Raw genomic sequence first — 12,863 nt, 5'->3', positions numbered from 1 at the left:
GGATGAGGAAACTCTCGCCTTGTATTCGAGGGCTTAAATCTGGGCCCCTGCAGCGTGCGAAGCCTAATATGTGAGTGGACGCCTCAGAGTGTTAATGTAACCTTGTACAGGGTGATAGTTGGCTGATGATTTGGCTCGGGTTGAAGGCGAGGCTCCGCGTGGCACAGGCGTCGCGCTGCTTCAGCCCTGCGGGGGGGGAGAGCAGGAAGCACGTATTGAGATGGTGCTTTTGGCTGCTGACCAGTAACCCTCTGAACACACACAGACACATGCACACATGCACACACAAACACAAACACACACACACTCTATCTCTTGCTCGCACTCACTCACAAAGCACTGTAGGTGGCTCTTAATCATATTATCCCTGTGAACGGGGCGAGCAGCATGATGTCTTAAGTACACTTCGGCGAGGTGCGTTCCAATCATACACACAGCGTGTAAGGCCACAAACACGCACACACACACACACACACACACACACACACACACACACACACACACAAACATACACCTGCATGCTACAAATATAAACAAACAAAACAACTGATGTTAATATATAAGAACACACACAGTGGGAACATAGGGAAGCAGTTACTGTTAAGGTCATCTTTGTGTATTCCACCTGTAAGCACAGCAAAACATGTCACTTCTTTCTTTATAGGACTGTTTATAGAACTCTTTCTCATAATAACAATTATATATACTTATAATCACTGGTGGTTTATATCAGTGTAGATTTGTAGAAATAGTCATGAAAATTGTAAACAAAAAAAAAATGAGGATGTGTGGATTTTAAACTTACGGGACATTGTTACAAAAATGAATGCTGCAAGTGAGCATATGACTGTTATTTTTCAGTGCTGTCAAAGAAACGTCAAAGAAAATTACTTCCAGTCTATGAAAGAGAGTTAGTGCACCCTCTTCAGACAGGGTATGCTGTACTGGCACGCTCTGAGATTGCAGCACGGTGAAGCATTCAGCTTTAATAACATCTTTTCAAATCAATTTGGGATCTCAGAGCTTCCAGAAATTTTGCACATTTAAGTGCAATAGGAAAACCTATTTAAGTACAATTTAGATATTGACTTGTAATAAAGTATTTTATCATTACAATGTTGCTTTTTGTGGTGAAAAAGAAAAAAAATGTATTACACCTTATTATTGTTATTTTCCTGCAGCCCAATCAAATATGTTATGTGTGTAAATATTATGTTCCATAACCACATTCCTACAAGAAGTGTCACGCTCACATCATATGTATACAGGGTTAGGGTGAGGGTTAGGTGATGGTGGCCATTGGGTTAGAAGGCTGCCAAGCCTGAGTATCAAGCTCAACCCATCAGCCAACCTACTGGATATTTTTGACAAAGGGATAAATTCCAGTGGGTTTTGTGCCTTAACCCTAACCACACTGTGAACACATCATGGTCAAAACATAACATTAAAAACTGTAGAAAAACAAAGTGGAGACGTGATGAAACCTAAAGTTGATGGCCAAACTGCAAAAGCAAATCAAAAGTGAAATAAACCACATTCTTAAACCAAAGAGTCTAGATAGATGTTCCTCCAGTGAGCACCATGTTATTGAGAGGGCAGCAGCTTCACTGAGCAGCTCCAGGACTGCTCCCCTGAGATTCAATCACACACACAAACAATGCTGGTGTTAGATATTGTCGACTGCGCTCCGGCCTGTGAGATGCCAGCAGACAGCTTGCGTACGTCAAGAAGAACAGCAGGAATTCGATCATCACTTCAGGGAGAAAACTCAATAGTCAATTCACCAGCTCAGCCTGTTCCCCAGTCCCCCGTCCACACCATGAAATCAATATGTAATTTATCGGCGATAAAGCTCAGCATTGCCTTGGGCTGGTTAGTGCATGTTGGTATGTGTGTTCTGTGTGTCACCGGAGAGCACACACACCCACACACACAGGCGCACACACTGACCTGGTTAGCAGTGTAATGCCCTGTGAACCTGGCTGGCTGTCGATGTGCAAAGACACCTGAACTGAATCTTGTTCTGTTTTGTTGTAAATGAGTTCTTCTGAGAATTTGCAGTTGCAGAAATTCCAACACAGTTTTTCTGTTTAATCAGAGAAGTTTATTTTTTACACATACTGCGAGGAACTTTTAACCATTAGGCCATTTCAGTTTAATTATGATGCCTCAATATGACATACATAAGGAAATGTAGTGTAAGGGTTGTGTATTTCTTCATTCTCAACGACTGCCACCTGGTCAGATCTTCACCAGGAGGTGGTGGTGCTCATACCACTTTTGCCCACAGGGGCCGCCAGAGTCAACAAACGTAAAAAAGTCCTTGTAGCTGCTTTAAGTAGGCAGTTGGGAATCTGAGTCACAAAATCACAAAACATCACCAACCAGTCACACAGATGATGTGAGTATCCACACTGATAAATAATAAAGTGGGATATGTTTTTTACAAAATTCTTGGAGCTGAGGGAATCCAGCGCTCTGTTGGGAGAGTTGTCATCTTTTGAACTGACAACATCAGTTGTCCTGGCAATAATTACAAAGGACATCGGGAGAAACTTAGGAGACCATATCAGCACCAAAGATTGTTTGGCTGTAAGTCTCAGGTAACATTATGTTTATGTTAACATATGTAGGAATATAACCTAGACTGAGTTATTAGAGTAGACCTTCTGTGTTTCCTAAATGCCAATTAGCTAACATAAAAGAGGATGGCTACAGTTGGAAACCAATATAATTGAGCACTCCTATTTCATTATTCTGTAGGAAAAAAAAATCAAGACTTCAAACCCGTTTGTGTGCACAGAGATGCTGCTCCTCACTCAGGTGGGCCTCTGTATGTGGAACTCTTGGGTTTTCTTCCATCTCGGCAGAGTTGAGAATCAGAGGTCTCTCCTCTAATTAGTCAGCGCTGAAACTTTTCCGTGTGACAAAACAGAAAACACCCAAACACACATATCATTTTCCCCTCTCATTCTGCATCTTTCACCTCCGTTCCTGCCAGGCAGCCCGACTCTATCAAGCTGTTTGTTGTGACTGTATTATAGGAGGAACCCATCTCACCTCAGCATTGCGTGGTGTATGCCATGGCGACCCGCCGGGCAGCGTGTGATTGATCGCACCGTCGCGAGGAGGATTACTATGCCATGATGCAGACGCAAATTAATCATTCTGACGCTGAGGCTGACATGTAATTTCTCCCCTGCACGTTAGCAGGGTGAAAACCTCCAGCAGGTGGAAGGCACAAATATGAGCAATGTTTACCTGGTGGAGGTGGAGTTGTATTCAGGCCTTTGTTATTTACATACAAAATTTACATTATTAAATTAACTTCTTGTAGTGAAGAAGAATACATTAGAGCTGGAGACAAATCTTTAATGTTAAATGTTTTGTTGTGTAAGAAAAAACTGCATTTTGGTTTTTAAATTCACTTCTGTATTATATGATTATAAAGGTGTTATATGTTGGAAATGTCTAGAATTCCAACATAGCTCCAAAACTATACGGGGCAGCATGAGCTAGCGATCTTAGCTGCCGTTAGCAAGTAGCTCAGTGAGCCATTAAGTTAAGTAGCCCTATTACCTGATGGAATCTGATGGGATCACAGAAAAAGGTGACCAACCTGAGCTGCCTCCATCAGCAGCATGTGAAAATAGCTTGTAGAGCTAGAATGTTTTCACATCTTACTCTGTGACTTGAGGATTTATTTGGACCAAAGCAGAAGTTATTGTGCAAAGACAAAGCAAGACTGTTTTGGTTTTATTTCATGTAAAGTGAGTATGAATCAGTTGTGTTTTATAATAAATTATCAAGGAGATTAATCTCATCTAGTTTAGCGGGTGTATAGTTGTATTTTTCTGTTTCGTAAGAATATAGGTGGAAAAATATCAGCAGTCAAGAGACTGAAGAGAATGCTGGCCGAGGAAAATAAAAATAAATTGGTAACCGAGTGAGAGGCAAAACACAAGTGAAACTCAGACTGAATTGTATTTGTTAGCGACAGCTTTGCTAAATAAAAGGCTGCAGACAGATACCGAGCGGCTGTTGCTGTGCTGGGTTGTGTGCAGCACTTGTACAAACTGCCACGTGGCAAAGAAATGGTTTGAGCATGCATGCACGCAAAACGTGCATTTGTTACGACCTGCCGAGATTTGTTTGGAGTTTACACAGTAAATTTGGATAAGATTATTTATAAACCAATCTAGATGAGATTATTAGATTAATAGCTTGTCAGTGAATGTAGCTGTCTCCATCTCTAGGAGGTTATTTTTGATATTGTGACTTTAACCCGATCAAGGACATTCCATAAAATCATTCGAGTTCATGTATATAAGGAGAAAAAAAAATGTCATTTTCACTGCTGATACATGCTGGCAGGACCAAGGGGCATTTTTGTACCAATCAAAAATATTTGTTTCTTGTGTCTGTCATAAACTCCAGAGGACCAGTTGTACTGGCTGCACTCCATGAATTTTTCTCTGTCCTCTGACTTAAATTGGCAATGATACTGGTTGCATCACGGTTTGTCAACACCATATTGAGAAAATGTCCTGATGTGGAGATGACATCCATCTCTGTGTCAATGAAGCTTATTGTAACGTGGATGAAATGTAAATATGTGGAGAAACTTTAAATGGACTTTAGTGAAATCATTACATTGCCAAAGGACAATTTAAAAATAATACACCTGCAGTTTCATATGACTCCCAATGTCTTTGGAGAAATCTGCAGTGTCTACTGTCTGTTATCAAACTGTCCCTGGTACTCAGCTACTGTCTGATGAAGTGTCCCCTGCTTTCACCAGCCTGTCACAGAGTTCCTGATACAGACCAACAAGGCCAAAGGCCGCGTTCAAACAAATCAAAACCTATTTTGCTTCTTGTCTGTTAGACTGGAGACTGCTTCTGTTGGTTAGTATTGTGCCTTGGTGCGGCTGGTCGTTCTCAAGTGAAAAGAAAATGTCATTTTCACTTAGATCTGTTGCCTGAGGCCTTCAGCGGTGCTTGTTCTTTAGTTTTTCTTCTTGTGGAATAAATATCCTAAGAGACAGCAGAAGACAATGAAGACAAGAGAAGGTGCAAAAGCAGAGAGTGGCATTGAAGTCTTTCTGTGGGTTTCAAGAGCCTGAGGTGATGCAGCATCTTGGAAACTGTCAGGTGAAATATAATACACACAACTGTAAATCACTGACATTTTGGTTACACTGCTCCGATGTTCGTAGCATGGCAGCTTCCATGGCTGTCGGTGAATAGAGGCTTTTGTGTGAAGCCAACAAAGAACAAGCCAAGAAACTAATCATACTGCCGCACTGAACCAACCAAAGAGCCTTAACCATTTCACCGCACAGCTGAACAAGCACCAAACCAATCAGAACCCAACCAACCCACTGGCAAACAAGCCAGCTCGTCACCAAGCTAAGCGACCGGTACCAGTTTACCAACATGCATGCCAATCAAGGAACCTGGAATGTTGGAAAGATTTTAATTAACAACACAACCAAACCAGCAGTCCACCTTGAAACCAGCCACCCAGTCGGAAGAAGAAGAATACATTTAAACCGCCTGTGAAGCACCTTATCCAAACCATCTGGACTGGTGTGAAGAGCAAAACTGGGAGCATCAGCTCAACATTTCTAGAGTATTTAGATCAGTACAGTAGCTCCTTCTCTCATCTGTTTCCTCATTTTACTTATTTATCTCTCCCGTCTCTCATTCTCTGTTTTCACTTTTTTATCTCAACAGATTTTCTCAACACAAACGCTCAGATTATCTCTCTTTTACCGTCTCTCTCTGTCTGTGTGATACATCAGCATCCCTGAGAGAGGCAGCAGAGCCCCCAAAGTAATTTATAGATGCATAGAGTCCTTCCTGCAAGCGCTGAATACATATTTGCCTCGTACACAGACCACCATTTGCATACTATTACAATATTTCTTATTTTTCTTTTTATTCAAATCTTACTTTGGCTGCATGGACAAGAGCTGAATTGCAAATGAAATGCACGCTCACACACATATTCATGCAATCGTGCAAACATAAACAACACACATGAATGTGTGGAACATAAATATGTACGTGCATAAAGACATGAAACGTTCATTCAATCAGGAATACTTAAAGAGACACCCAAACATTCCCGCAAACACCCATCAATAAGTAATGAGTTTGCAAGGAGATTTTCTTTTTTGCATGAGCCCATAATTCAGTCTTTCCTTCCTAATATGCTACACGGTTTGTGTACAAATGTGAAAAATGGATGGTTCGACCAGAATGGACAAACTGGCTGCTTCTCCCCAGAGATGAGTCGGGGTAAAAGGGGCCGGTGGATAAACATCACAAAGAAATGAGCAACACGCTCACAGTCTGCTGGTCTCAATCACATTCGCAACCAAGATCCAATCCCCATTTTTCAAAAGGGCCTTTGTCCCTTAAATGTCTCTGGGTCATTTGGGATTCTGTCATCATTCTGGGCTTGATAAACAATCAGAGACTGCAGCAAATGTTCAGAATGACAAACACTGGTCTTGAAAATGTGTGTGTGCAAGTGAAGCTCCAGTTTGTTGGCTGCAGGTTGGTTGGTTAGCTGCTTCTACATGTAAACGGTCACTGGTTAGATGGTTGAGTTGCTGGTTGGTCAGCTGAACTCTTTTTTTGCTGGTGGGTTTCATTGGTTAATTTGTTGTGGTTAACCAGTTGGTTGGGGTCGGGATTATTCCTCATCCTCATCCTTGCTCTGTAATTGGAAAATTGATTGTTAGAGATTAGGTTTACAGTTATTGTAAGGTCACATTAAGGTTTGTTAGATGGTTAGTTATCAATACACAAGCAGAGTTGTTCCATAATAACCCAATCACCAGAATACATTTTCTGTAAGTAAGAAAACCACGAGAAGTTCAAACATAATTGTTGAACAAAGTTGTTTAAATAAGGTGATATCCAATATCCAGCGAATGCATCGAAAAAGACTGACAAGCTATTTTAGGCCAATCAGAGATGACTGAACGTAGCTCTTCCCACCCCCTTGCTCCCATTGTGTGAGGTGAGACAGAGATGGCATCATGTGGGAGCATTGCTAACAGTTGGTGGGAAGGCTTAAAAAGTGGATAAAACTTTAAGAAATACCAGCTGTGACTTTCACAACATATTTGTGGAGTATCTTTGGAAAAATAGCGACTTAGCATAGTCGTTAGCTCCAGCGTTAGTACCATTAGCGATAATTTTTTGTAGGAGAAGTCTGGGAGTCTCATAAATATTCATGAGAGGCCGTCATATGAAGGTGCTATGTGATTGGCCAGTGACGACGTTGACTAGCTTGACGACGTTGCTTGATGTCTTTGAGGTGCTGGCTTGGTGTTTGACATTTGTTTGACTCAATGCGCGCAGGCAGATATCGACCACACAATCTAAGGTAATGTAAAGTAAAACATATTATCTATTATTATTATTATTATTATCAGCACATATTACAACCACACATTAGCACCTATTAACACCACACTTACCTATTTTTCTCTTAGTGAATGGTCGCCAGTTTAACCAGATGCAGCACAGTGGTAAAGAGCAGTGAGTACCAGAGATTAATGCATCCTTTTGTTTGGGGGAATGTGTCTGCGAGATGAAAGATGCGCTTTATGTTTTCATGAGTACGCACTACCTGTGTATCTTTCCCAGGAATCTTTCTGCTTTTGGGGCACCTGAGGCAGATAGTAAGTAAAAACATCTTGATATGACATCTTAAACTTCCATATTGCATGGGATTATTTACAAAGATTTGTTGAGAGCAGTGGAGGAATGTATGTTCATACATTAGTATATAAAAGAACACTCTCCCCCTTATCAGGCAGCTTTCTGTCCTTCCCTAATGTCAGTACATTGCATTCATTCATTCTGGCTAATCCAATCAACACAGTGACTCAACTTTTTTGTAACTCGGTTTTATGTATTAGTTTATTAAAAGTATTCTTTTACATTTCAGTGAGAACAGAGCGGGACAAGTGTCACACTATCCATGAGAATGTGACTGACTATCCACTGTTAAATGTCAGATTCATTCACAGCACACATATCACATAATGTTAACAGGCTAGGTGTGATGTGATCTTGTTAACTTCTTCCTCCCCACACCCTTAGCATTGACTGTTGAAAAAGTGCTATTTCCTTTTCATATGGTTGGCGTAATTAATGGCTCAGCAACTGTATTGCTCTATCATACAATGTTCCAAGGGCTAGTTGCCATTGATGCAGAGGTAGAGTCAGATTTAAAATTAATAATATATTAATAACTAATAATTCTGGACCTCACTAACCTATTCAAGTCATTGGAGGGGGAGGAACAAATTTCAGGGCAAATCTATCCACACAGCTGGCTTGGGAGGAAGAGGTTCAGAGGTGGTTAAAGGACTTTGAGAAATCCTCTGGCTTGACCTGGAGGAAGTCTAAAACCTACCCTGATGCAGAAAGAAATTTAATGTTACTTACTGTGCCTTCAGGTTAAAGGGTGAACCCAAGACTGACACTTTTTAATAAGGTAAGTTGAACTTGAATTTAGAGCAACTGCTAATGTGATATCAACCGTGGTTCAACACAACTGGTGTTACTACTGTCATTGTAAGTGGAATCACTATTTTGTTTTGCATGTTAACCTTTTCCAGTTCATTGAAATAAGAAGCTGGCACAGGGTTCTCCCCAGACTGTGGAATAACGGATGGGACCAGAGTTGCCAACTCTCTCGGTCCCCACAACTTTACAGTGAAGGAAACAAGTAAGATTGTGGGGGATATTTGTCACAGTATCTGGCAACCCTGGTCTGCCTGCGTGGATGAGCAGGGGTGTGATTCTTCCTGATAAATCCCGCAATCCGGCTTTTCTGACCTGAAAATGAGGCTCTTGTGAATTATGCAAATTCCGTTTTTTTTTTTTTTTTGGGGGGGGGGGGGGGGTTGTGCAAGGCACAGGTCGGGTATTGGTAAACATAATGACATTTGATTTTGACGATTTAATATCACGGGCGAATGGCGACTTTAAGTTGCACACAGTGAAAGCACTCCACCCTAAGTTATCTTGAAATCGATAATTATTGTCATTACTGCTATTTGTATCATTTCTACAAGTCACCATTTAAGGTGAGTGACTGAAAACCTCTTCAACCTATTCAAAGGCTGCAACAGGCGACTCATCGAAATGGGGTGAAGTTAGTTTCAGGCTGGATATTTGGGGCTATTCACTTGGGTCCAGCTGCAACTTTACAGATGCTCTCCGAGTGTTAGCAGCAGAAGGACGGTTGGCTCACCTCCCAGAGCCTTGCGCTGAATCACTGGAAACTGATTTAGGGACCGTCATTAAATTACTCAACATATTATTTACATAAATATATTAATACAAAATAATTGCAGTTTTTTTCAATATATTTCATGTCATGTGGAGCAGTGACTCCAAACCAGCAGCAGATTGTATTAGTAAACTGGACGAACGAGACACAGCTCTTTTTTTTTTTTTTTTTTTTACTATATTTTAGTGCTCCCTCTATTTTATATGAATATTGATATGCAGAAATTATGATTATTTTTCTCAATAGCTTCTATGTCATATGGCCCACTGACTTCTGAAAATAATGGCAAAACATTTCTCTAATGCTCAAGAGGTTAACATATTTTAAAGCAGCAATGTCAGCTTCTACACTATTTTGTCTCATGACTTAGATTCTGATTCTGAAATTCTGAGAATGTTTTATTATTATTTTTTTTTTTCAAAAATCTCACCAGTAGGTGAGATTTAAAGGGACATATTTAAAAAATTTCTTCCAGGGGGGCATGCCCCTGGACTCCCCCGGTGTTGCCAGGTTATCAACTCAGAGCACAGCTGCTATATTAAAAATTAGGGGAAACATTGTGTTCTAAGAATTTTGGGCATGTTTGGTTTAAAATACAAGGCAAGAAATTATGACAAATAAAATGAACACCTGGCGAAGGAAACTTGTTACTTGGCCGATACCCCGATGAAAAAAATCTGCCTATTTTTCACAACCCAATGTTGGCAAGTATGCTATACTCATTTTAGAATTAAGGGTGTTTATTTTCCTTTATTTTCCTTCATTTGATGAATAAGATATCTCTGTAAGCGGTATATTTAGAGAAGAACGCAGGCTGAAGTTGCAGGAAATGGCCTCCATTGGTACTTAGAACAGTCAACATGATAGAGCCTCCTTTGCCGTCCCTCCGGACCACCCCCCCATCGTTGTGCGTCGCTGAGAGTGAAATTTGAAAACAGCACCACTATACTAAAAATTTCTGGGGAGAACCCTGTGGCATCTTTCAAAATCAAACCTTACGTCTTTGCGTCTCATTTTGACATTTGTCACTCTACTCCAGCAGCCGAACCCACTGGCCCTTTACACACCATAATGTTAATTCATCACCTATTAGTCTCTCATAGGAGTGTTATGAAATAGACAAATGAATAAATAATGATGTGGCTTAAAATAGCTGTTTTGTTCACCACAACCATTCTGGTTTGGCAGCCTTTTGGTTTGACTCGGCACATCAGTCCAGTGCAGCAACAATAGGGCAAACAGCCTGAAGGTGCGTCTAACTGATGACATGATTGTGATGAATAGTGCTCAGATGAGCAGCTGTGTACTCTTCCTCCCTGCAGAATTATCCAAGAACCGCCAGTGACAAGTTCCTCAGTGTCAGTGATATACGTCTTATTTCCTCTAAATTCTTCTAAATAAAAGTCCCCTGTTTTTTAAGTTATTTAAAAGCTTTAATTATGAAGCCACAAAATCAAGAAATGTTTTTACAAGCAGTAACTCAACACAACTCAAGCAGGTCTTCAAACCAGAGATTCCGTTAAAAGCTACACAAATACAAATGAATACATACCCAAATGAAAGCTGAGCACTGAGGTTTCCAGCACTGTGGTCACACCACACCACCGCAGCCGGCTTAGAGACAGTGGAAGGTGCGTTTTGGCCCCACTCCAAAGATGGTCGGTCTCAGGTGTGGCTGAGCACAATGCAGCATGCTTAAACTGGTAATGGAAAAGCAAATCAGTGCTGCATGGTTTGACTCTGTACAGCAAAAAGTACCATTTTTTTCACTTGATTTTGCAAGACTCCTGAGAAATACCCAACCAACCACCCCAACCACCTCATGATGTGGATTTGCTCACCCTATATACTACTAGTTTGCTAGAGGGCGCCTTCAGACATGATGCCAGGGGCATGCCTACAGCATTAGACCACTGACCAAGCTGCTGTATCTGTTGCATTGGGAGTGAGAATTGGCTTAATTGTCTCTCTTAATGACTGATGTGCTGTGGTTGGGATTTGACTAAATATATGCACACACATATTTGATGAAGCTGAGGTTGGTTGGGTGGCTGGTTCCACATTGTCTCATTGATTGAGAACTGATACTCATTTCAGATTTGGTTTTATAGTTGTCAGTTAGGCCACAGATGGATTCCTATTACAAATACTTTTGAATCCTGACACAAAAAAATAGCAATATAGTGGGCTACATGTCAACATCAGTCTCTGTATTTATTCTGGTGACTAAGAATCACTCCAAGCTAGAAGATGGATTGTGACTCAGAATGTGTTTGTCATAAAACTTCTACTTCTATTTTGTGTAAGATCATTTCACTTATATACATCTTTATTTAGGTTTAAAGTTGTTTGATTACTGTGTCCTCAACAATTCTTTAATGTCAACCATGCAATTCCCAATGCAGAAAAGTTGTGTTTTGTAAGATTAAACCTACTCTAACTTTGGTAAAAGCTGGAGGTTGAGTTCAACTGGAGCTATATGAAGTTAAGAAGGAGCAGAGGTCTGCGTGACCACCGTCTGGAGAGGCCAGCCGATGCTTCGTGGCATCAAGCTGGTCCGTGGGGAAAGGTGACATAAGATGTTCGTATATCTCCGGTTTAACATACTCGTTTACCTCCAACGACCTGTCTGTCTGCCTCTATGGTGGCCCAGGGCCTCATCTGCAGCTAATTTGGGGCCTCTGCTACATTTCACAACATGTGTGGGTGTCAGCACTTTGCTCAGTTAGCGCCCTTCAGGATGTGACCCGGATACACACCTAATCTGTCATGGGCCCGCGAGGTTAAAGCATGCAAATGGGGAAATAATGTTTGTGGTTGAAGGCAGAAATGAGGCTGAAATGTTCCAAGGCAGCGAGTGCAAACTAGGCTGCGAGAGTTAAGTTTCCAAACAGACACAAGATTTAACTTTTGAGATGAAATGTGCAGAACTGATAATTAAAATTCAAGGTTATATGAAATGCAATTTCAAGTTTCAGATAGGGTTTTCACTGTTTTGTAGAGATTATATTCTAAGTTTAGGCTTCAAGGATAAAGTAACACATTGAGGATGTAATAAAGAATCATTGCTTGTCACTGTAGTTAATTTTTCACATTTATATTTTGGCACTTTCCTCTGTGATCGTTGACCCTTTTAATGTTTGCGATCTCGGAGCTGAAACTCTTAAATGAACTCACTCTTCTGTCAGATCAGTGACAAAAATGGAATTGAAACATGAACATTTGAAGTTCAGCACAGACATAGTTTTAACTTTGGAGGTTAGAGTTTGAATTTGCTGTCTTGTGTCAGCTGAATGAATGACATGAAGCGTATTGCAACCCATATGTATGTTTGCTGTTAAGTTGGTCTCTAGTGGCTGTATTAGGGCAGTAATGGAGGAAGTAGTACAAAGAGTGATAAAGTCTGCACAGGGAGGAGGTTAGGAAGACGGCTGTGTGACACACACCCAGGAGACCTGTGTGTCCTGTATGAAGCCAAAATTCAAAACTCTGCAGTTCAATGGTTCCTCAAGCGGTACACTACCTCGCTCCACTACTGG

The 12,863-nt window shown here is 40.9% G+C and overlaps 1 long non-coding RNA gene across 1 annotated transcript; it reads left to right on the top strand.

The window, feature by feature from the left end:
- Positions 1-7,312: 7,312 nt before the first annotated feature.
- LOC119007641 lies at positions 7,313-8,757 on the top strand. The gene is made up of 5 exons (XR_005071186.1): positions 7,313-7,404; positions 7,514-7,559; positions 7,668-7,702; positions 8,486-8,523; positions 8,648-8,757. It is a non-coding gene; the product is annotated as an uncharacterized LOC119007641 (long non-coding RNA).
- Positions 8,758-12,863: the final 4,106 nt, after the last annotated feature.

This window comes from Acanthopagrus latus, chromosome 18 (genome assembly GCF_904848185.1).
Source record: "Acanthopagrus latus isolate v.2019 chromosome 18, fAcaLat1.1, whole genome shotgun sequence".
Lineage (NCBI taxonomy): Eukaryota > Metazoa > Chordata > Actinopteri > Spariformes > Sparidae > Acanthopagrus > Acanthopagrus latus.
Note: the sequence above shows the minus strand (reverse complement) of the source record. Positions and strands in the feature narration are given on the sequence as shown.